The 24,197-nt window shown below is 40.7% G+C and overlaps 1 protein-coding gene across 2 annotated transcripts in view; it reads right to left on the bottom strand.

Moving 5' to 3' along the window:
• mbpb (myelin basic protein b) overlaps nt 1-23,220 on the bottom strand; it is a 92,069-nt gene extending 68,849 nt beyond the window's left edge. Inside the window, exon 1 of one of the 2 annotated variants that reach the window (XR_009771138.1) lies at nt 22,956-23,220. The gene's annotated coding sequence lies outside the window, so the exon portion shown is untranslated. The remainder of the gene's footprint in view (nt 1-22,955) is intronic. The other variant, XR_009771144.1, reaches the window with a different exon arrangement.
• Between the last annotated feature and the right edge of the window lie 977 nt (nt 23,221-24,197).

The raw sequence follows: 24,197 nt of genomic DNA, 5'->3' as shown, positions 1-24,197 counted from the left end.
TCCTTGGCATCACCGGCTCAGCACTGTCCTGGTTCCACTATTACCTCTCTAACAGAACTCAGTTTGTCACCATTCATGGCTCCTCCTCTCCCTCTGCTCCTGTCAAACACGGTGTCCCTCAAGGCTCTGTGCTTGGCCCCACCCTCTTTACTACCTACCTGCTCCCCCTCGGCCAGATCACTCGTCACCATGGTCTCAACTTCCATTGATATGCTGATGATACTCAGCTGTATCTCAGCACTTCAGCATCCTCTCAGCTCCCCCCAAAGTCTCTGGTCAACTGCATTCATTCCATAAAAACCTGGATGTCAACCAACCTACTCAAACTCAACAGTGACAAGACTGAGCTCATGGTTGTGGCCCCCAAGCCACTGCTCCGGAAGGTTGGAGATCTCCTCATCAATGTGGATGGCTGCTCCATCACCCCATCCTCTGAGGTCCGCAACCTGGGAGATATCCTTGACTCCACCCTTTCTTTCCAGTCCCATGTCAAATCCATCACTAAAACAGCTTTTTATCACCTCAGGAATATCTCCCGTCTCCCCTCACTCTCTGACTCTCTCTGACAGAGACGCTCATCCAGGCATTCCTCCCGGCTAGATTATTGCAATGGAGTCCTGCCCGGGGTTCCCAGTAAAACCCTTGACAGGCTCCAGTATGTTCAGATCTCAGCTGCCAGGGTTTTCACCCACACCAAGCCTTGGCAGCACATCACCCCCACCCTCATCCACCTCCACTGGCTCCCGGTTAAGTTTTGAATACGGTACAAAATTCTCCTTCTCACCTACAGACCCCTCCATTCACTGCCCCCCCAATACTTGTCCGACCTCCTCCATCAATACACTCCATCCAGGAACCTGATGTCTTCTGATGTCAGACTCCTCTCCATCCCCCGTACCCGCTTAAAAACTTTTGGAGACAGGGCTTTCAGCGTGGCTGCCCCCACCCTCTGGAACTCTCTCCCCCTTGAAATCCGCCACTCCCCAACTCTACACAGTTTCAAAGCACACCTCAAAACACCTCTTCTCCTTGGCCTTCCCTGAATAGGCTGAGGTCCCCTCCATGTTTTTGTTTTGTTTTGTTTGTTTGCCCCCCCTTTGTTAAGCAACCTTGGGTATCATGAAAGGCGCTATATAAGTATAAGTTATTATTATTATTATTATTATTATTATTAATGCACTATAACCTATATTTCTTGCATCTCATTTGCTTAATTATTTTAAACTGTCTTAAATTACTGATTTTAAACTATTTTCTACTTAAAGTCTTCAGGTTTGAATTTTGTAAATTCTATTTTGTTTTATTTTATTGCTTCTTTTTGGTTAAACTTTAAATGTTTCTTTATGTGTTTTAATGTGTTTGTAAAGCACTTTGAAACATTGTTGTTGAATTTTGCTATATAAATAAACTTGGCTTGCCTGAAGCGTTTTGGATTTAAAGCAGCGCAGACTGTTTTAATTTAATTCAAAGCAATATCTGCTTACTTTTAGTAAATGTTGTCTAGCTGTCGGGTCTCCCTTCCTTACTAACGGCAAAACCCATTAGTAACTTTGGACTCCCGTCCCTGTGGGCCTCGAGCATAACGTTTTATGGTACTATGTCAAACATCAACAACGATGTAGCAACCTCACAGAACTACAGAAGACATCATGACAAGAGACGACTGAGAGACCCAAGAAGGCATTGACGGAAGAGAAAATGAGAGAGTCGAGACCAAACAAAAGTCCATCTTGGACAGCAATGAAAAAGTGACATTACCTCCGGTCTTTAGGAGAATCCTCTGAGCCAAAAATTGCAAAAGTTCCTTCAATAAGAGAAATACAGCAAAAACAAGTGCTTTTACAACCTAGTTGCCACAAAGAAATGCAACTCAATGAACCATTAGCAACATCTAAAGAAGCACCACAGCAACCGTACGATGGACATAACAGTGAGAAAGAAATATAATCAACCACAGAACGATAATGGGGACTGGTGGCTGTGTGGTCCACTAGCTTTATATTTAGGAACCAAGCAACTGTACGATGAACATATCCGTCAGAAACAAACATAATCAACCACAGAACGATAACGAGGACTGGTGGCTGTGTGGTCTATTAGCTTTATATTTAGGAAACAAGCCTTTGTCAGCGTCGATAACATTGGGCAAGGTCAGCAGAGTGATGCTCATTTACTTCTCAGATTAAATTTATTATTGCTTATTTTTTTAATTCACAGGCCGCTAGCTTTTCACTCTACCTACAGTGACAAAGTTACACGTTGTAGATATACTTCTCAATGACGGAGTGAAGGAGTTCAGTCAGAAAGTTCATGTGGTTGACAGGAGTGACTCAAAGCACCACTTAGGAGATAAAAAATAAGCTGAAAAGGCCAAATAATGCAGCAGAGACAAAATCATGCTGCAGGTATCTGGGTATTCAGTTCAGCGGTAAACTATCCTCTGTGGACTCTAAAATTTGCTGGATGAAGTGAGGAGTTGCAGGCACTCCATGTGGGTAAATGTAAGGCCTTACAGGTTTTTTCCCACCCAAATGTTACGCAACCATAGCTGGAATCATGCAAGGACTTGCAAGAAAGAAAAAAAAAACTGTTTCATAACAGAGTGTGAGAAAAGGCGGTGTTCAAAGAGATGGGAAGGGGGGGTAATCCAGGACTGCAATTACAATCCCAGTACTAAAAAATATGACCTTTGTATTTCCTCACACATCCTGTGTAATTTTAAAATATTTAAAATGATGCAAAGAATTTAAATGCTTCTGCCCTATAATATATACATAATATCTATATATTATGTATATATTATAGGGCAGAAGCATTTAAATTCTATATTCCTATAATATATACATAATATCTATATATTATAGGGCAGCAGCCCTATAATTCGAGCTTTTTCCTTCTTGATTTTTTATTAAAAAACAGAAATATTTCAAGATCTGCACTTAACGTGACAGTTAACTACTTGCATGGATAAAATTGGAAGGCATAATTGAATCATTTGCACCATTCTATGTATTTCATAATATAATATATACCTTTCAAAGCAGTGACTGCAGTACATATGCAGAATTACATAGCCCTGAGATGTCCTGTAGCTGAAGCCATTTGTAATCATCTTCTTAAGATAAGAAATAGAACCCATTTGTTTAACACAAAAAACCTTCATGTTGACAAAATTAAAAATACAAGAAAACTCAACTGTGTTTTATACCCACAGTTCATACTCAATTAACCAAAATTTACATCCCATTCTGCTTCAGTTGTCCAGATATAACAAGTACAGTCGCAAAAATATAAACCTTTTGGAATTTACTGGTTTTCTCTATGATTTGCCATAAAAGTCACACTAAGTCCCAAAGTCCTTAACCTGATGACACATAAACACATCATTTTTTCATCTCTTTAATGAACACAGTTGTTCCATATTTACAGTGCTGGTGAAAAAAGTACTGCGACGTCAATAGTCGGTCAAACCTCTTTGGCCAGTGACTTTAAGCAGGCTCTTCTGGTGGCTCTGAATCAGACCTGCACCACATTCAGGTGGATTTTTCACCCTTTCTCTTAGCTAAACCGCTTCAGCTCAGACACTTTCGTTTGGTATAAAGGGCTTGTGGTCATTCTGCAGCGTATCTATGGCGTATGGTATCTGGGGATTCACTACAAACAATGGATTTAAAAAGTTTTCTTCTGAAGCCATTCTGTGGTTTATTTCAACGCTTATATTACTTATATTAATAGCTTCTTATATTAATTGTCCTGCTGCATCATCACACTTCTACTAAGCTTCAGTTGGCTGACAGACTTAGGATATGATTTTCCCCTTGCAAGTGGTCCAGGCCCTAAGTCCCAAAAGCAAGTACAAATCATGGCAATCCTGACTTTTGTGTGGAACATAGGGGTGGGGCCATATAACGATATTAGATCGTAAAGGATTACAACGTGAAGATGATCTTTCAAACTGCAGAGATCGTGGGATCGTCTAGGACACATTCCATGAATTCCAGTTCTATGATGATGCATTGACTCACAAGACGTATTGGCATCCTCAACCTGACCGACCAATCAAAGCGAATTACAGGCAGTGACACGCTTTCCAACTCGCCTCCTTGTTTGTGTGTGTAGTCGTAGCGCATGGAGAGCGATGGCTGAAAGCCCAACAGAGTTGGGTGTCAAAACAAATTCCACCTCAAATATATGGAATTGGTTTGGATTTTCTGCAAGTGATCAAGCTCAAGCAAATGTAATTTCCAAAGTTTGCATGGAAACTGTTCACACGTCGGGTGTTAACCTGACAAATCTGTTTAATCCTGATAAACAGAGGTGTTTTCAAATTCCACTGTTGTCCTCAAGCATTGAACTGTTGTTCAGGTGTTCTTCTTTACTGCACTGATTAGTCTGTCTTGTTTGTTTTGGACTCATTGTGGTATTTTCACACTTCTCTGAAGAATCCCCACAGTACTAAACAAACTTCAATTATGGGCAATCTGTCCAACTGTGGACTGATGTATCCATACGCAGACTAATGCAGATTATTTACTTGATCCAAAGTCATCTCAAGAAACTTTACACAGAAACAACAGCCAACAGTCAAATTAAACACAGCCCAACATTATGCCTTTGGTTTTAATCCAAATGGCATGGTGTGAGTCACAACTCATATATCGATTACAATTACTCAAATTCATTCCAAATTACTCAAATTATATAGATAAGGATATCAGCAATATCCTTATTGATTGGCGTTAGGAACAGCCAGCTCCAATAAATAAGTTTGTGCTTGTCTATTACTGTGACTTCAATGGAGATCATATCATGTTATTGGAAATTGAGAGATCATTCAGAAAACTAGTTGATTCAAAAGGGTTCATATACATTTTTTTTTGCCACTCCGTTAGATATCACAGCTGAATGTCAGTTCAAGGACTAACTATCTTTACTGTGTACGTATGTACCGATGCATCACTGGTTCACCTTTGTCAGTAACGGAGGTAGTTTAAGAGCTGGATTGTCATTCAGCTGATTCCATGATCAGTTTTGTGTATGTAAAACACAAAACTTTTCAGAATTGGTGTGCTGGCATTTGCAGAACAAAAAAAGAAAAAAAAACAATAAACAAAAAACACAGTAGTGGAAATAATACAAACTATCCTGATTAAAAATAATAGCCTTCACCAAAAATTAGACTTGTTTTATGAGTCTCTATATCTGTGCTTTCACAGTTATTAGCACAAATACATAGTGGTGTGTAAGAATATTACCCACCAGTGATACGGACACTTCCTCAAACAAAAGGACATTTTATAGAATCATGACTAACGAAAAGATGGATGTGAGGAGTCGACTAAACAACGTGGTGCAATGTAGTTCCCTTTTCTGTTCATCAGCGTGCTCTTGCTTCATTTTTTCCTCTAGGGCACATGGTGTATGGAAAAATAATAGTCTTTTGGGCATATAAACTTTTGTTTTGTTGTGATGGAGATGTAAGAGGGTTTGAGGTCAGTGCTTCCACCAACAGAGCTCAGTAACTGAAAACTGGAGAAAAGTCAAGATGCTTCTGTTGGCTTAGATTTATACATCCTGTCTTGTCACCAAATTACAAATGTATATCTATCATGAAGTTCACACACATTCAAGGAGTCTGTCTCCTATTAAAAAGCTCCACTCTGTTTATATGTGGCAGTTTTTTTTTTACTTTTTCTGTTTTTGACCATTCAATGTGCTTCCACAAACTTCTCACCTTTTAGGTGTTTATAATGACCTATTTTACAACTATTACATAACCATATACAAGATAACGTAATAATATACAAAATAAATTACATAATCATTCACCTGTTGGAATTTTTTTGTTATTTTCATACAATTTTCCACCCTTTTATCGAGGTCACAGTTTTTAAGAAATGTACCATATTTTGCGGACCGTTAGGCACACGGCATTATAAAGTGCAATATCAATGAACGGGTCTATTTTCATACATAAGACTCATGATAAAACAAAGAGGCTTCAAAGCAAAACAAAAAAATCTGGTGAGTCAAACTTTATTCAACTCATTCACAATAACTCAGAATATCGTTCAGTTGTGACTAATACAGAAAAATACACCCACATTTTAAATCATTCATCTTCCACAAATAAAAAGTGACGGAGGTAAGCGTCGTACTACGTCCTGTTCTCTGATTGGTTCATCATTGCCATCTCAGAAAAACAGAAGTATAATCAGTTTGCTATTTTTTGCCAAACAAATGGCTCTTAATATTTATAAAGGGCCTGTCTTATTAATCAGTTATACCGCAGTAGTGAAATTAAAATGAAATGAAAAAAACTGTTCATTTGTAATTATTTACATGATAAAGGATTATTCAACTAGCAATTCATAACTGTTAAAGCACCAGGGTAAAGTACATGTTCGAAGCGCCTCCTGGTTTCTGTCTTTATTAGATGAGTAAAAAGGTAACCCGCATTTAATACATGCACATGGGAGTTATGCACAAGCTAAGAAATGATTCAACCGCAGATTACTTTCCCAGGATGATCAATGTACTTGTATGTGATCCTGATAAATGTAGTAAGAAGCTTAGCAGTGGCCAGGCATCCCCTGAATTGTAAAAGGGGTTTACAATTCACCGTCTCTAGGTTATTTTATTTCTCCTCTTAATAACTACAGTCATGATAGGCTTGTATTCTTTACACCTGTTATTAACATTTGTCAGCGTCACTGTGGATTCAGTTTTAGATCAACTCCAGTTACCTTTCAGCTGTCTAAGCCTTCGATGGCTCGCTCCCTTTGTGCTGCCTGTGCCGGTGCTGCCCTCCTCATTGTGCTGGTCTTCACTTCATAGCTCCTACTAGTCATGCTTTCAAACCTGTCTTGCTTCGTTGAATAGTGTGACCCCTCCGTTCCTTGTCAAACTGAACTTAACTGAAACGCAACTGAGCAGTTCCTGATTCGTTTCGTGATTCTCAGCTTCCAGCAGAGCTGTCACTTTCACAAACACAGCAGGTTCCTAAAATAAATATTTAGAGTTGAGGAGTTTCCTCACTGAATAATGAAAGGCTTTTTTAACATCTATTTTTAGGTATTGTAAACTGGTCTACAGTTTAAAAAACTTACTGGTCCACAGTCTCTTGGACTTGTTGAGCCTGACTGGCAGTTTAAGATGCTGCTCAAGATTTATGTTCAATGTTGGCAATCAGTACATTCAGCTTGGGTTAGGACAGTATGTTTAGAGAATGAGTGAGATTCTTTACTTCCTCGCATTACAAGCTAGTCTACTATCTAATTTTATGATCTGTTAAAACAACGTGGGACTAGAATGTTTGTGTTTGAGACTTTGTTAATGCAATAATCTTACGTGAAGTCCCTTCTTTCAACTACATTAGAGGGTAAATTTAGCGAAGCAATTTGTTTAGAGAGAAACAATCATGTCTGTTAAGTCCCATTCAGTCTTTGATTGTGTCCTCATTTGAAGCTGACTTCACTGAACTGTGAAGTGAATTGATTTCAGATGGATATCCCACCTGATTGTGTGACATTTCCACCATGTCAAAACATTACGGGCAGGTAAGAAGGGCAGAACACTTGGGGTAACGGCCTAAAAGCTTAGTAATATCTGAACAACAGACCTCCTGTTAGTATTGTTATTCATGTTGTAAGGTTTGCAGAGGCATCCATATTTTTTTTTCTTTTTTTCTGTTTTTTTCTGTTTTTTCTTAAAGAGGCCATTCATTTCATACAGATTTTAGTTATGTACAACATATGGTTTAAATTCTCAATCTCATTGATATTTATTTTCCTAATTATGTCCTTACATGTTTTTAATCTTTTAATTACATAATAATTACATTTACATCACTCATTGTTTTTATAACAATAAAAACATTTCTCAAGTCACTTTTAAATCTATCTTGATAAATATTCTTATAATTTCCCATATTCCTTTGACTTTGAATTGAAGTAAACATGGTGTACAGGAAAATATCAAGATATGAAGGGTATATCATGACTAATCCAAAATATACTGTCATATTATTTCCATATACCCAGCCCAAGTTCTGCCCATTATTAGATTAGCTGGGGTTGGACAAATTCATCTCCTGTCAATATGGCATTGACCAAAGCTCCAAAAAATGCTTAATGATTGAAAACTGTTCTTAAGCTATAGAATAAGTCACAAAGGGTTTCCTCTGCAGATCTTACTATGGACTCAAAATATGTAGCAGGTAGTGAAAGATAATACAATCATCCAGTTATACACAGTACAAATATAGTACAAATGACTTTGGTTGCATTGATGCTCGTGCAGGACTAAGGTTCGCTGCAGTTCCTCAACTGACCGATAGAGGATGGCTGCAAAAGCGACTCAATCTCCATTGACTCCCATGTAAAAATGTCCCACTTTAGAGCAGAAATAATCATATTTACAGCCTGGTTCAAAAACTGGCGGCATTGGTTTGTACCATGCCAGGAGTTTATATCACACATTAAATTTATTTCTAATGATTGTTTGGCAGTCGGCTCAGCCAATCGCTAGCCGTTATAACTTCCTTATCTGTAATCGGTAAGGTATCGCCCTTCACAAAGCAACTATCAGTTTGTACAAAATGGGTGGTTAATTTTTGATTTCACCGTCGAGTCAATATATTAAACGGTGTACCCTGCTGTAAAGGTCTGAGGACAGATCTACAGATATTTCAGTGGGGTTTGGCTGAAGGAGCTGTGAGCAAAGCAGACTATAATTGATGTGCAGTGGGTGCGTTCCTGACGGCTTGCTGAGATATTGGGATCATGAGAACGAGACCAGAAAATATTGTCTCATTACTTTGACGATACACTTTTAGTAGCAAGTTCATTCTTCATTTTAGAATTATGCTTTGGAAAACAAAAATGGTGCTGTGTTTGTCTCCTGACTGTTGTTTGTCACATTCCCAAAACAGGGTAATATTTTCTTGGATGGCCTTTAAATTACATCAAGCGGATCCAATGAAAATAACTTTTCTTGAACCTAGGTGAAAACATTTTCTGTTAAAACTGAATTTATTAGAAGAAGTGAACATGTCCCAGTTTGCATTTTCACAGTGTGGCACATGCTTTAACAATTTCTTAGCAAACAGTGGTGCAGCAACCTTTTTTTTAACTTCACTGACAAACAGCTCCAGCACTGCTGCTTCCACATTTCTGTTGTAAAAAGAGCATATAATAATTTGTTCGCTGGCTCTAGCAGAAAGAGATTATTACAGGTTTGAGTTTGCTTCCAGTTAAAATGCCAATCCATGACTCCACTGACATACTGGAAGATTTATGCAATCAGCATAAAAGAAACAACCTTTCACTGCAGATCTCCAAGTTTAACAGATACAGCAGACCCTTCATTGACTTCCTTTTTCAGCTATTGTGTCCTTGTATAGATTATATCTTCTAGCCATGTCTGTGTAGGCCAGCACAGTTATATCTCCTTCAAATTTACACAAAACTACCGTTAAGAATCACAACAGGCCTATATAGGCTCTTTTCCACTAGCAGGAGTTCTGGGTAGATTTTTTTGGGGTCTGGCTGTTTGTGTGCGTCTCCATTACCCAGAACAGCCCTGTAAAAGTGGCATTCAGGAACGTTTACGGGGAGAAAAACGGCCCAGTAGTAGCAGAGGTACTCAGGTTGGCCAACAGAAACATCCTGTCAGGGGTTCTCGGGATTTATAAATTTCGTTCAGCATTCTCATATGAACATAAATCACGTGAATCCAACTCATTTAAGCATTTGGACCAAAGACATTTTGCCAGTACATTTGACGAAGTTGGAGATTACAAGAAAGAACGATAGATGGACCAGTGAGGCGGTTTAGGTCTTGTTGCCATATTAGACCAATATATAGGTCTGCCGGGGGGTTTCCTTTAATCTTAAGCGCTACGACCGCGATGTATGGTAAAAATAAAAAAGAACAAGTAGCATCTATTGTTTACATGTTTTTTTCTCTTCATTATTCTGCTGCATTCTTCTTTTTCATCTCGTTTTAAAGCAGCACAATGTAACTTTTCCATCTTAATATAATATTTCCAGAGTCATTGTGATGGTACATCAACTTTCAACAGGTTTAATGACACCTCTGTCATGGTCTGAGGGGGCTGTATCGCCTTCACTGGCACTATGTAACTTCGAGGAGCATGGTAGGAACCCTTCCACACTACTGGTAAAGCACTACTGCTTTTGTCCAAAGGAGCCGCCAAACTCAACAAAAGCTGAAAGTTACATTGTGCTGCTTTAAGCTTCTGGCCATTTGCGAACTACAAACAAATTCACATTACCGCCCCCTTGTGGTCAGCTGTGCTATTTTTCTTCAGTCAACGGTTCCTGTGTGGCGCTACAGTGCAATGGAGACACCCCAGCTGAAGGAGCTGAGGAGACGGTCGGCCCTGTTAATGGTTCCTGTGTTGCAGATTCACCCTGAACTCGTGCTAGTGGAAACGCGCCTCATGACTCATCTGGCCTCCATAACTGCAGCATACATTTTTGATGTGGTTAAAAAAGAATCTACTCTACATTGCTGCACAGCATGCCTGTGTCTGGATCATGTGCGTCTGCCTGCCATTGATTGGTTCCTTTGTTTTGCTTGAGGTTTGTTCACAAAACAACAATGTCCTTTAACCCCTCCAGCTGCCCACAATGACTGCAGCATGTTAAGTGCTACTGTGAGAGACAATTACGTAATAAATGTGGAGCCTGTTTGCATAAGTGTGTCTGAGGAGCGAGTGCACTGGAGCGAAGAGTTGAGAAATAACTTACGCTCTATCTGCCAGTGAAGGAACGCTGTTCAAGTCAAGAGATTTGAGGTCAAGGGTCAACATTTTTTGAATAAAGGAGGGCAACAGTGTGAACAGTGTATGAAGAGGTAGCTTGACATCTAGTCAATCAGTTTACATGCATCCTTTCTGGCTCCTTACCTCGGACATTTTTTCGTAAATGTACTTTATGTTTTGAAAGGCATAAGCTAAAACTGCATAAGGTTGCATAACCTATCATTATTCTCACTCAAAAGGTATCTTTCTGGATTTAAAGGCAATAAAACCCCACCTGACATGCAGCAGCCCCGTCTTTATCTGAGCTGTTTTACGTTGTTGCACATTGGAGATCCTCCAAGATGTTGCAGGTTCTGCTTGGAGATTAGCTCGCCTCAAAGAAAATTGTCTTGGTACCAACTCTTCTACAGCAGAAAAGAGGCGACGTCTATGTGTTAAGTGTTTTAGTGCTTTGGTATTGATCAGCCGTGTTTGAATCTATGAAGTAAAAGCAGTGCACTTAGTGCTCTTAAAGTTAAAAGGCATATCTTTTGAGCTTGCACTGTGTACTTTAACCAAAACATCGAAACGATTTATGTGTTTACATTAAAAACCTTTTACAAGGACTGTACTGTATGTGTGCTTTTTTGTGTTTGTGTAAATTACACACTGTCTGTTTAAATTATTTGAACCACACTGCAACCAGTTTAAATTTGCCCTGCACAGAATGAAATATATCGAAGACTTATCAGTTGATTAACTAGAAAAGTGGCCAGTTGCCAATAAGTCTGGCTTGATTTTTTAAACTTTCTAATAATTTGAATTAGAAAATGATCAGTAACTTAGCCATCGAACAAGACGCCCTCAAATGACAACAACTGCTATCACAATTTATCAACAGTACAGCGTTGCAGCTTTGCCAAGCTTTTACCATAAATCAAAGCAGAGTCTATGGCAAAGTTCCCTTTGCATTTCCTCACATACACACACAAGGCCAGAGATACTACCCAGTCTTAGTGAGTGGCGGGTGTCTTACCTGCATGAGGGAGCACTCTGAGTTTGGAGAATCAAGGAAATGGGCTTCTGATGGAGGCCCAGGCTAAAAGCTGCTCAGAATCTGGGCCACATAAGAGCCAATTTTCAGCCTCTAGATACAACTCAAACCTTATAAGATTCTTAGTGATTCCAGCAAACACTGTTGTGGACTTTTACACAGACCCGCATGTGCATCAGACAGTTGAAACCAGGAGACAGTCCAGATTGTGACAGTGTTGCTATACGTAAGTATGTAACCATATATGTGACTGTGAATTTCCCGGTTGACGATGGCAAGGATGAGTCCACCGTCTTCCAACTTGGGTTAAGGAGGCTGACACCGCTTCAACCTTTAAAACCAAACTTAAAACGTTTGTGTTTAGTAAATCCATCACTTAGTGTAAACTCTAGTGTGTTAGGGCCAGTAGTCATAACTGCAGCTACAGGACCAAACTAGAGCTTACTAGTTAAACTTAAACCACTACCGTTCGGTTCATCGAGAGCAAACCACATCCGTTCAGTCTCGCCTTAAATATTTGTTTCGATCACGTGACAAAGTTCCAGAGCCTATACAATAGTATTTGGGTCAGCCCTACAGACCACCTGAATATCTGTTTAACCATTTCCCACTGAAAACCCATTCATAACAGGTGCCTCCACTGTCTTGTTTCCAACTTGATGAAAGCTTAAATTCAAGCAGCCTGAGCGATTTCTATCAAAATGTGAGATAACAGTTGGCTCTTGTGTTCATGATTGGGTCCCACTCCCTACAATGGAGTTTGACATTACGCCCATTTGTTCTCTGAATCATACGGCTTACAAATACAAATAACTGATATCTGTTCAAACAGAATTTATAGTTTAAATAAACTCAACCACTTTGTTCTTTTTTAATTGCAGTGTTTCCTCTACATTCATTCAGCAGTGGCGGCCCGCCACTGCTAAATCATAGCCGCCATGCCTGAAAAAAATTTTTTATTATAATTTTTTTTTTTTTTTTTTTCGCAAATGCACCATTGCCGCATTTCTCCACCTTCACAGCACAGCCTGTGTGATGATCAGCGCAACGGCGGGGGGAGGGGAGGGAGGGAAGGAGTGGGGTGTTTGGGTCAGAGTCGTCGTAAGAAAAAAAAAAAGGAGAAGTCGCCGTAAGAAATAAGGCAGCGAATTACCGGAGAAAAGGTAGACTTATTAGCCAACTCAGTGACGCTAATGTGGGTAAACGAATTGATAACACCTCACGACGAGCTCCCGATCACAAATCGTGAGGTCGCAAGAAAATCAAGCATGTTTGAAATCCTGGTCGCTCCTCGTGCAGGAATCGCACAGTTGAAGCAGCTACGACCCGATTGGACTCATCCTTTCACAGAGAGCATGCACAATCTCTGATGTCACGTCAAAAAACTATTATTTGTAGTTTAAGTGTGTAATTCACATTACAAATCATGTTTTAATAGCAAAAAAAAGACCGCATTTCCACGTACGGTGCGGGTCGCCGCGTACCCTGCGCCGTAGGCTCTGCGTTGGTGTAACGCGTACCATAAATCAGCCTTTAGTGTGTGCGCTGTCTGCTGTTCGGAACAACTCTTTTTTCTCTTCTCATTTTGCTGGGACGCCGGGTTCCTCTGCCGAGACACAACTTTTGCTGTATGCGTTCTTTGTTGTGTCTAAAAATGATGCGCAGTGCCCACCCAATCAGAAACGGTACAGATATTTTGGGATTTTAATTTTTTTTTTTTTTTTTAATTTAATTTTAAATGATTAGGGTGTAGGAAATTGAGAGAAACAATCTCATTATTGTTTCTATTTGTAGGTGAAGACTGACTTGAGAAACAGGCTGCAGGGGGATCATCTTGCAGCATGTATGCTGCTAAGCATCAATAGGCTACCTCTGGGAGAATTTCCCTACAACAGAGCTTTAGAGCTCTTCTTTAAAAAGCCAAGGAAAATTAAGTGCTCTGAGCCTGGGTGCAAACTTTGTCATTGAGTCTACACAGCCTCATCTAGCTGATGTTTACATGTTATTTATTTAATGTTATTATTTTTATTTATTTTTTAAATTTTCAACTGGTTAGAGTTGAAGTTGAAGTAACATTTATTTCATTGTTCAGGGATAAAAGCCAATAAATAGGTTTTGAAAGTTACATTTGATGTCAAGTGGTCATTTGTGTACGCCGTACATTTACGCCGCCGCCGCCGCCCCGGGAAGCATGCCCCCACTGCTGAAAAAATTCCTAGAGGAAACACTGAACTGTTTTATAATTTAATGTATAAACCCATTAAAAACACATTTACAAGATAATATTCTCTATAAAAAGCATTTCAGTTTTGGGAATGTCTCATTGGTTCAAATGTTTTTAAGATACTGGGCCATTCGGTTACAAATAACAATGTCACGTTCCAATCACGTGACAAGAAATTGTGGTGGATCAGGTGATTTTCAAATGATAGAAATTGATTGATTGATTGATTTTATTTAAATGGGCCAGTGCATATTAATGAATGAACAGTATTGCCGTAAATATATCAGATTTAGCAAAATGCTTATTTCCATCTGTACTCCCATAAAACAAACAACACGAAATACAAAAGATTTATATATTTTACGGATCAGGTGGAAATAATCATCTTTTTCTTCATTATCTATATATTGTCTTCTTTTACGTTTACACATTTCCAAAGTGTTGGATGGGGACTTGATGTGAAGAGATGTGAAAAATTGTGATGTGAAATCCCTAGTTACAAATGCTTATGACTAAATAAAACATCCAAAACAAAAACTGTGACTTTCTACATGAACTACCGGAGTTTTGTCCCCTGTGAGCAGCAGTCTTGGTCTCCCCATCTCAAACATGAAAGTTGCCACTATCCTGCCTACCTGACTTTACCATTAAGAAGATTAACAGTTACTCCGAAACATCACACTGACAGTTTCCGGCTTATTCTTGCTCACAGTCTGATGACTGCAGAAGGGCGTGACTGTACAGACATTTACAGCTCTTAATTCGTGATCATCGAAATAATAACAACACAAAATGAAACCACACAATATTCAGAATGACATGACTACAAGCAAAAGTCAATATGTTGTGTTTTGCTGTTGTGATGATTTTAATAAGGATTTAGTGATATTTAGATTTATAAGAGCCAGGTTCCATTATTTTCTATATATTTATATTTGGAAGAGATTGGAAAACAAATATAGCCAAGGGGAGCCTAAGACACATTGTTTCAGTATTAAATTATAGTTAAGAGTGTAGTTATTATTAGTGGAGCGGCTAAGAGTGGATTTTAGGCAGAATCGTGCATTTGGTGATACAAGCATGGAAATTGGCATGTGCAGTCTCCATGGGTCACTTGACAATAAAATTGGTCGGGCCACTTGAAATTTCAAGCTGGCGGCCATTTTTCAAGATGGCCGCCACCTTGGTTGATCAATTAAGTGATGTAATTGTTTGATTGGTGATATAGACATGAAAATTGGCATGAGCAGTCTCCATGGGTCACTTGACAAGAAAATTGGTCGGGCCACTTGAAATTTCAAGCTGGCGGCCATTTTTCAAGATGGCCGCCACCTTGGTTGATCAATTAAGTGATGTAATTATTTGGTTGGTGATATAGACATGAAAATTGGCATGAGCAGTCTCCATGGGTCACTTGACAAGAAAATTGGTCAGGCCACTTGAAATTTCAAGTTGGCGGCCATTTTCCAAGATGGCTGCCACCTTGGTCGATCAATTAAGTGATGTAATTGTTTGGTTGGTAATATAGACATGAAAATTGGCATGAGCAGTCTCCATGGGTCACTTGACCAGAAACTGCTCACAGCCACTTGAAATTTCAAGATGGCAGCCATTCTTTGAGATTGCCACCTGGATTTTTAAATAATATATTTTCCCATGTTAATTTGAGGTCCTAAAAAGGCCAAGAGTGGATTTTTTACGGTATTTTGTCTAACTCCTCACCCTTGACTTGTCCGATGTGGTAAAACCTGCCAGGAGTTGCCTCCTAACGGCATAGCTCTCAGGGTTCAGTGAAGTGCACAAGCTCCCTTACCACGACAAGGTAAGGTTTTTGGTTTTTTATTTTTATTTTTTTTACCTAAATGAACAGACAGTAACGTTGTCAAATAAATACTAAGGAATGGAGAAACAAAAAGGAAGATTATTAAAATGGCCAGCTTTGGTGCTGAATGGATAGTGCTCCAAAAAATAATTGAACAATTATTTACTGAATGGCAATATGGGCAGATCTAGAGGCAACAGCAGCTCTGACTGACATAGCCGTGGAACCATGATAAACGGAAAATATCCCTCACAAATAAAAGGTATAGGTGCTGACATTATGAAGTATCTCCTCAACTAAAAATATCTCTCACTGGTAATTAGCCAGTGGAAAAAAATACTAAAGAACTAAACTAAAAATGCGATTAACTGGTTAAACTGAAGAGAAACTGATGTGGCCATGGGGAGCCGAGCCATACCTGAAAACACAGGTGCCAAGGGGGAGTAACCGTGGCAAAAAGAATATACAGATAGGATCTAGCAGGGGCAACTACACAGACATGTACAAGTGAGTCCATATCTGAAGCACTTACACCTTCCAGTACATGCCTTGGTGCACCCGCATTTGGTCAACTCCCAACAACTCTCTGCAATAGGTGGAAAAGGAGTCCAAAAGATTTTCCATTCCTCATCTTGTTTTATCCATCCCCAGTCAGATGGACTTGGCATTTGTGATTGTCGCTTTAATGCCTGTCCCCACACATATCCAGCCTCATAAGATGCACGTTTGGCATGCTCTTTGAGTGCTGCTTGAGTTGGTGGGATCAGGTCATATGGTCTTTGCTCTCTGGCAAAGAGATCAAGCCTCGCCTCATTCACAGTTGTCACATCGCTGGATCTTTCATACATTAGCACAACAAATCTCTCCAAAGCTTGTAGGTCGCTGTCATCCACTGCAGAGGGTTCTGTTTTGCAAGAGCATAGAGTGGCTGGTCAGCAGTTATGACAGGCGTTTGTCTTGGATTCAGGAATGCCACTGTATCACTAACTTTGTCCATGACATGCTTTACTGTTGCAACAGAGTGGGCTTGGTCTCGAAGGAGGGGGAGCAGTGATGTAATGCTGACTTTAAAATCCAGGCTCCTCCGTTGGGATGCATGGTGGGCTGACCATGTTATATTGGCAGAAGCATCGACTGCTTGGGTTAGGCTAACTTTCTCCAGCCAGTCAAACTCGGGTGCCAAGTTTCTGTTGAATACAGTGAGGTCTGGTAAAGGTAGGTTGGCTACAGGATGGGGCTCTGGGTTTTTCTTTCTGAAGAAAGCTGGTTGGATGTTCGAGAAGGATTCAGGAATTTCAGGAACTTTGCTTGGTCTGTCATCTGAAAGTTGGAGTGGTGGCCTTATCTCACCCTCATTGTTAAGACCTGGATGTTGGAACATGGAAATACTTGTACCATGAAAGGATGTATGGGCCGTTGTTGCTGTGGGATTATGGTCAATGTTGTCCATAGCAGATGTGGTGAAGAGTCCCTTTCTCAGAATCGGTGGGCAGACAACCCCATCTACCACATACTGGTTCACCACAGATTCTCCTAGCAGTGCGGAAACCTCCAACACCCTGTCATAGGAGATGCATATCCCATTCTCATGAAGTAGGTCAATGAGTTGTCGCTTTCATGTTTTAGCATACACCACCATTCCAATGTAAACAGCAAATGGAGTTTCACGGTCTCTCGAGTGCCTATGGGTTGCTGCACCATCTTTGCACTTAGTTTTGCAATTGTCTAATCTCTATTCTAATTTACCCGTAATCACCAAATCAACAAATGTACTTTTATGCCTCAGTGTTAGAGGTTTTTTTCATGGCATAAAATTGTTTTGGCCTCTCTAATTTACCCGTAATCACCAAATCAACAAATGTACTTTTATGCCTCAGTGTTAGAGGTTTTTTTCATGGCATAAAATTGTTTTGGCCTCTTTACTGAAAAAAAAATGTATATGGGAAAATTGATCTTTTGAGGATCCAGTGGCGGCTCACGGCAGTTTCCATGCTTGTATTTGCCTAAATGCTCCAATAAGGTGGCGGCCATCTTGAAAAAATGTCCGCCATCTTGAAATCCCAATTGGCTGTGAGCAGTTTCTTGTCAGGGGAACAATGAGACCGCTCATGCCAATTCTCATGCTTGTATAACCAACTTTACTAATCACTTAACTGCTCCACTAAGGTGGTGGCCATCTTGAAAAATGGTTGCCATCAAGTGGCTGGTAGCATTTTATTGATAAGTGACCCATGGAGACTGCTCATGCCAATTTTCATGCCTATATCACCAACCAAACATTACATCACTTAATTGATCGACCAAGGTGGCGGCCATCTTGGAAAATGGCCGCCAACTTGAAATTTCAAGTGGCCCGACCAATTTTCTTGTCAAGTGACCCATGGAGACTGCTCATGCCAATTTTCATGTCTATATCACCAACCAAACATTACATCACTTAATTGATCGACCAAGGTGGCGGCCATCTTGGAAAATGGCCGCCAACTTGAAATTTCAAGTGGCCCGACCAATTTTCTTGTCAAGTGACCCATGGAGACTGCACATGCCAATTTTCATGCTTGTATCACCAAATGCACGATTATGTGACTTATCTGCTCCGCTATATGGTTTAATATGAATTATAGTATTAAATAGGTTCCTTATTTTAGATTATTTAAGGAATAAACTAACCCGTTGATTATTTTCTTAACTACTGGATCAGTCAATGATTATTTCTGCTATCGAGGTGTGTTGGTGCGCTGTGGTGAAATGACAGCTGCATCACAAGCCCATGCACCACCGTGCATCGCTGGTGCACAGACGGTGGAAGACGCGGACAGAAAATGGCTGATGAAGCCACTTCATAGACTGGATGAGAAGAACAAGACAAATCCCCAGTGACGTCAGCCATATGTTTTCTGATGAGGGCTTTGAAGCCCCTTTTTCCTCGTGCTGCTCAGCACCATGTTGCAAATGAGTGGTATGAGCAGGCCTGGAAGCGATAAGAGGAAAGAAACTCTGGGGCTCAGTAGTGTGCATGTACACTGCTTTATTATGTGAGGCAGATGTTTGTTTTCATTTATTACTTGCAGGAATTCCTCTGTTGGTCTTACTAAGTCAGCGGCCTGAAGCATAAACTCAATGCTCCTCACTAGAGAGTCACAGCTGCGGCCATTCTGGGCTTTTTCATACAAAATCTACAACGTCTCTATTGTGATCTCCAGGCAAATAAAGAGGCTATAATATTATTTTGGGTTTCCCTCCTTTCCTTTAATCCACCCAAGAGAGTTATAATCTCCCTCAACAAACAGTGCTCCTGCACTGCCTTCCTTTAGTTAATATTATGAACGTGAGGTAGCCTAGAAATCTAGACGTACCGAGAGCACATTTAAATTTGCTTTGCAGGTCCAGCGTCATCTTTTATGCTATGGGGCAGCAGGGTGAAGACAGCTGATGCCAACAGGCTCAACAAGCTCATCAGGAGCCCTGGCTCTGTCCTGGCAGTGGAATCGCAGTCTCTGCAGAGGTGTCTGAGCAGAGGATGCTGAGGACTGAGACATCCGAGGTGCTCCACAGAACGCCACAGGAAGTCCTTCCTCTCTGTGGCTATCAAACCTTTCAACTCCCCTTTTTCTACATAGGACAATAACACTTCATTCTGCACTTCAGTAAACTGTTTAAGCTCCTATCTGCACCGTATTTGTTGTGTATTGTATTCTGTTATGCTTCTCTGTATTACTTTATTGTTTGTTGTTTTTGTCTTTATGTGATTACTCGTTATCCGTACTGAAGCCCTAGCACAACAATTTCCTGGGATCAATAAAGTTCTTATCTTACATCTAGCCACCATCAGTTGGAGGTCACCTCAAATGTCCAAAAGTCCCGGACAGCCAATCAAATCAGTCTGTCCTTGCAGAGAGAGTCTCTGGGCAGGCTTAACGAGAGAACAGCGGCGTTATCTGGTTGTAGACGGAGAAGATGGCTGCAGCTGAGGAACAGCGGTCCTCCCAATCGACTATGGCATTGACAGTGAAAGATTCTGACCTTTTCTTCAAAATTGATCAGAAAACGGCACCCAAATCATTCTTTTGGTAGATGTATTTGCTGTTTTGCCGACATGCTACAGCAAAAGTTTAATTTACTCTTGAACATAACACACTACTGTTGACTCGTTTCTGTTGTGCTGAATATGTCACCTAATTCGTTGCTCTGATTCATCGTAGCGTTGATCAACTGTGGGCAAAGGGAGTTGGACAAGCAACCGTTGGTGCCGCCCCATGGATGAGGAGGGCCTATGGATTGGTTTTAGACACTACATTTGTCTAGATGTGGATCTGATCTATCAGGCAAAACATGACATGAGACACATCCTAATACTTCTGTACTGCTAAGTTTGGCATATCACAAATGTGTGCCTGCCTTACACTCTTGGACCACTAAGCTAACCAGTCGTAGCAGGTTGGGCTTTTTTTCTTTATCTCCATCCTTGACAACAAGGTTGCATTAAAAATACATGAACTTAAATGAACAATTTTAGTCACAAAGTGAAACAATACTGAAGCTATGCGGAGTATGAGGGAAAAATATGGGTTTTTAGATCAATAAAAACTGTAATACTGTCCAAAATAAAGTACCAAGCCTGTATGTGAGCCTACTTTAACTCTTACTGCTACCTGCTGGGGCCTAAATCACAACCAGACACGTTGTTTGCCATGACACCGCTGCAGATGACAGGACATGCTGTCTGAAAACTCCGCCTCAGCTGACTGCTTGCGCCACACCTTGAGCAAAACTAACAAAAGTATTGCGCGTTCTCATACCAGGAAACACGACACGACCCGTCTGCCAACAACATGCACAGACAGGGTAGGAAGTGACAAATAAGAAGAAGTTTGTGAGCACTACAGCTGCGGAAGTTGACTAACCTCAGCGTGTCACCTGTGAGGCGCAGATGCAGCATGTGGCTGTGCTGCAGTTAGCGAGGCAGGACGGAAGAATGTCTGTGTGGAAATTTCTGAAAGAAGACAAGCAATTTCTACAAAATTGCACTTAATCGCAGCTGGTGTTAAGAGGAGCGTGTTCATAAAGAAAGGAATGCTGAGTGGAACACGTGAGGGCATGAGCAAACCTCCCGGTATTTTCTCTCCTGGCTGATGCAAATCCAATGAAACCCAATGGAATGCATTCCTGCTGCGTTCCCAGCTCAGGTACAGGTGTTGAAAGCCAAAGAGCTTTCTCCTCAAACTAGGAAAAGATTTACATGCGGATTGTGGCACCTATCCCATTTCAGGAAAAACTTTGGCTTTGGATCCTTTAAATACTTAGCAACTCCTGGATTTTCCTTATAAATAATGTCAGTCTGTATGAAAACTGAAACAGCAAAACAATCTTGCCATCTGACAACGTTGTGACCCTAATGGAGTTATATGCAGGGGGATCCCCGAGTGCTTTATCATCTGAAGGTGGAGCAAACAAAGGTGTAATTGGTATCAGTGAAAACCAGAGGTTATCTCGCACGCAATTCCCACACTAGAGGACATTCAGGGCGGCAGGCTGTAATAAATCCCTACAGTTAAGATGAAAGCACCCACTCATGCGTGAGTGCTTTATTCAAACCGTGTGCATAGCCGCGACAACAAGCAAGCACGTAATCATGGCTTTGCGTCCTGATCTCCCTTATTTTTGTCAAACTGACAATGTGTGAAATTATTTAGCCTTGGGCTTATAGGGTCTTCATTTGCTCTACAGTGTTATACATATCCTTAAGTGCACTGGTGAACAGCTGTTTTGGTTCATGTAAGCTGACAGGATCTTTACAGTTTCTGTCAGAGACTTGTAATGTCTTTCTTTTCTTTTATTTTTTCTCGTAAACTTGGGTAATAAGCTGAGCTTGCTCCATACAATCTTTCTGCTTGGGATGCAGAGTGATGTAATGCTTCACTTCCTCCGGGCTTTACATTGTGTTCAGATGTTCTGACAGCCGACAGGCCAGTTTATCCACTGGGCAGGCCAAATAAAGCAACAATAATATTTGTTACTAATGGTAAAATCACAAAACAATGTGACATATGATTGTGACGTCCAAAAAGTAAACATGCATGGGACTTTTGTATGAAACAAAGTTTTACATTTGTGCAATGGCGTGCTCATCATTACATATTTTAACAAGCAGTATTTAATCAAGATATTGGTGCTATCAGGTGACAAATGCTGCTGCCCAGAACCATAAGAGCAAAACCCAATTAAAGCTGACAAATCCTAGTGCAGGTTTCTATGTCTCCTCCAGCACACATTATACATATCAATATGACTTGTAACAAAATATTAAGCATTTGAATAGATGTAATATGATTTAAATTGAATAAATGCTTTCCAATGCAGCTCATTGGTTCACTCTAGAAACATGCATATTTCCGGTATTAATGTAGTGTAATAAATAAACCAAAAATAATGATTTAAAACACTGTTTAGTTTAGTTGACATATGCTGAATCTAAGACAATCATCTTATGGTCATGTAAAATGTTTTAAAAGTCGAGTGCGATCCTGAAAAACGTTGCTGCAACTGTAGGAAACCTTAAATTGCGAGATATTTGAACGGTGTTTTGGAGCGGGGGAGAGAGCGGTGGTCGGTGCGCCGTAAAAGCACATGACAGATACACTTAAGGCTGATTTATGGTTCCGCGTTACACCAACGCAGGTCCTACGCCGTAGGGTACGCGGCGACGCGAACGTACGGCGCGCGTCGCCGCGTAACCTACGCCGTACCCCACGGCGTAGGCTCTGCGTCGATTTAACGCGGAACCATAATTACAGGCTTTAGTCGAGTGGTGCTTAAATACTCTTTGGACAGTATAACACTTTGCTTGCTTTGCTTTGTTGCACCAAGTTGTGAGGACTGTGGCGTGAACGGAAGAGCGCCTTTTTCTCCGCAGTTTGACGACGCAGTGTAAACAAGTCGACGTGGATAATAACGCGTTTACTATCATTACCGCAGACGCACCAACCTGAACCTGCGCGTCTAAAAGCACCGCCTGTGTGCGTCTATCTGTCTGCTTGTCTTTCCCTAAATACAGCAGTTGTTTTCAGCTGGTTAAAACTGCACATACCCTTGTTCTCCGGTCGGTCTGTGACCAGTTCATCCACAGCTGAGCGATGAGCTGGATGTGAGCGGTGTCTCCTTCAGCTGGACGCGGCTCGTCCACACCATCAACAATAATAACGCCTTTCCCCCTCTACTGTATGGCTCGCTGATGCTGTGGTCGCAGAAAAAGTGTATCCGTTGGAGCAAAAGAAAGGACAATAACAGAAAAGGGAGAACCACGTCTCCGTGCTTCCTGATTTAGGTAGAGTGGTGGTGGTGATGTTTGTAAGGGGTGGGGCGGAATGCAGTTAAGGTCCGCCAAGAAATCTTTACATACACGTCTGTGCTTGCTGTTCTGAGGGAGTCATGCTTTACTGGAGGGGCGTCAAAAACACCACCGGTGTGTTGTTGATGTTTCAATTTTTATTTATTTAAAAATATCTACAGCAGATACCCTGGTTTTAGGGATAGATTATCTGATAAATACCAACCAATAATGAGAATTAGTTTATTTACCACAGTGGTTGGTGCTGTTGTCTTGCAGTGATGGTTCCTGGTTTGATTCAAAACTGTGTGAACTGTGCTTAACCTTCATACAGTTACAAAACTGAAATTAAAGCTGCAAGCAGCGATGAACGGGCCCTCGCGCGTGCAATTTTCACCAATAAAGGTCAAGTACTCAAAACTAAGTCCGATGACACCACCCATGACTCTTTATGTCAAACCATTCAAAAGTTATGGCAGAAAGTAGGAACTATCAAATATGGACCAACCAGATGAAGGGGGGGGGGTGCGCTTTTTGGTGTCTATCGTCGCCACGGTAACGCTTTTGAATGAGAAAAATAATGTCCATCGTCGCAGGATGGAGACGCACATTTTGATGTATAACACACCTGGGTGCACGTTACGGTTCGGACGAAGAAATTGCATAAATTGTGCCATAATTACACGATTAATTCAAAATGGCCGACTTCCTGTTCAGTTTCGGCCATGGCGCCAAGAAACTTTTCTTTAAGTTGCGACATGATACAGGTGTGTACCGATTTTCGTGCATGTACGTCAAACCGTATTGTGGGGCTTGAGGCACAAAGTTCTCTAGGGGGCGCTGTTGAGCCATTAGGCCACGCCCATTCATGCAAACATTAAATATAAAATTTTTCGCCAGGCCTGGCTTGTGTACAAAACTTGGTGACTTTTGGGGCACGTTTAGGGGGGCAAAAAGGCCCTCATTTCGTCGGAAAAATGAAACGAGAACTCCTACAGATAC

The sequence above is a fragment of the Cololabis saira genome, chromosome 3, assembly GCF_033807715.1.
Source record: "Cololabis saira isolate AMF1-May2022 chromosome 3, fColSai1.1, whole genome shotgun sequence".
Classification (NCBI taxonomy): domain Eukaryota; kingdom Metazoa; phylum Chordata; class Actinopteri; order Beloniformes; family Belonidae; genus Cololabis; species Cololabis saira.
Note: the sequence above shows the minus strand (reverse complement) of the source record. Positions and strands in the feature narration are given on the sequence as shown.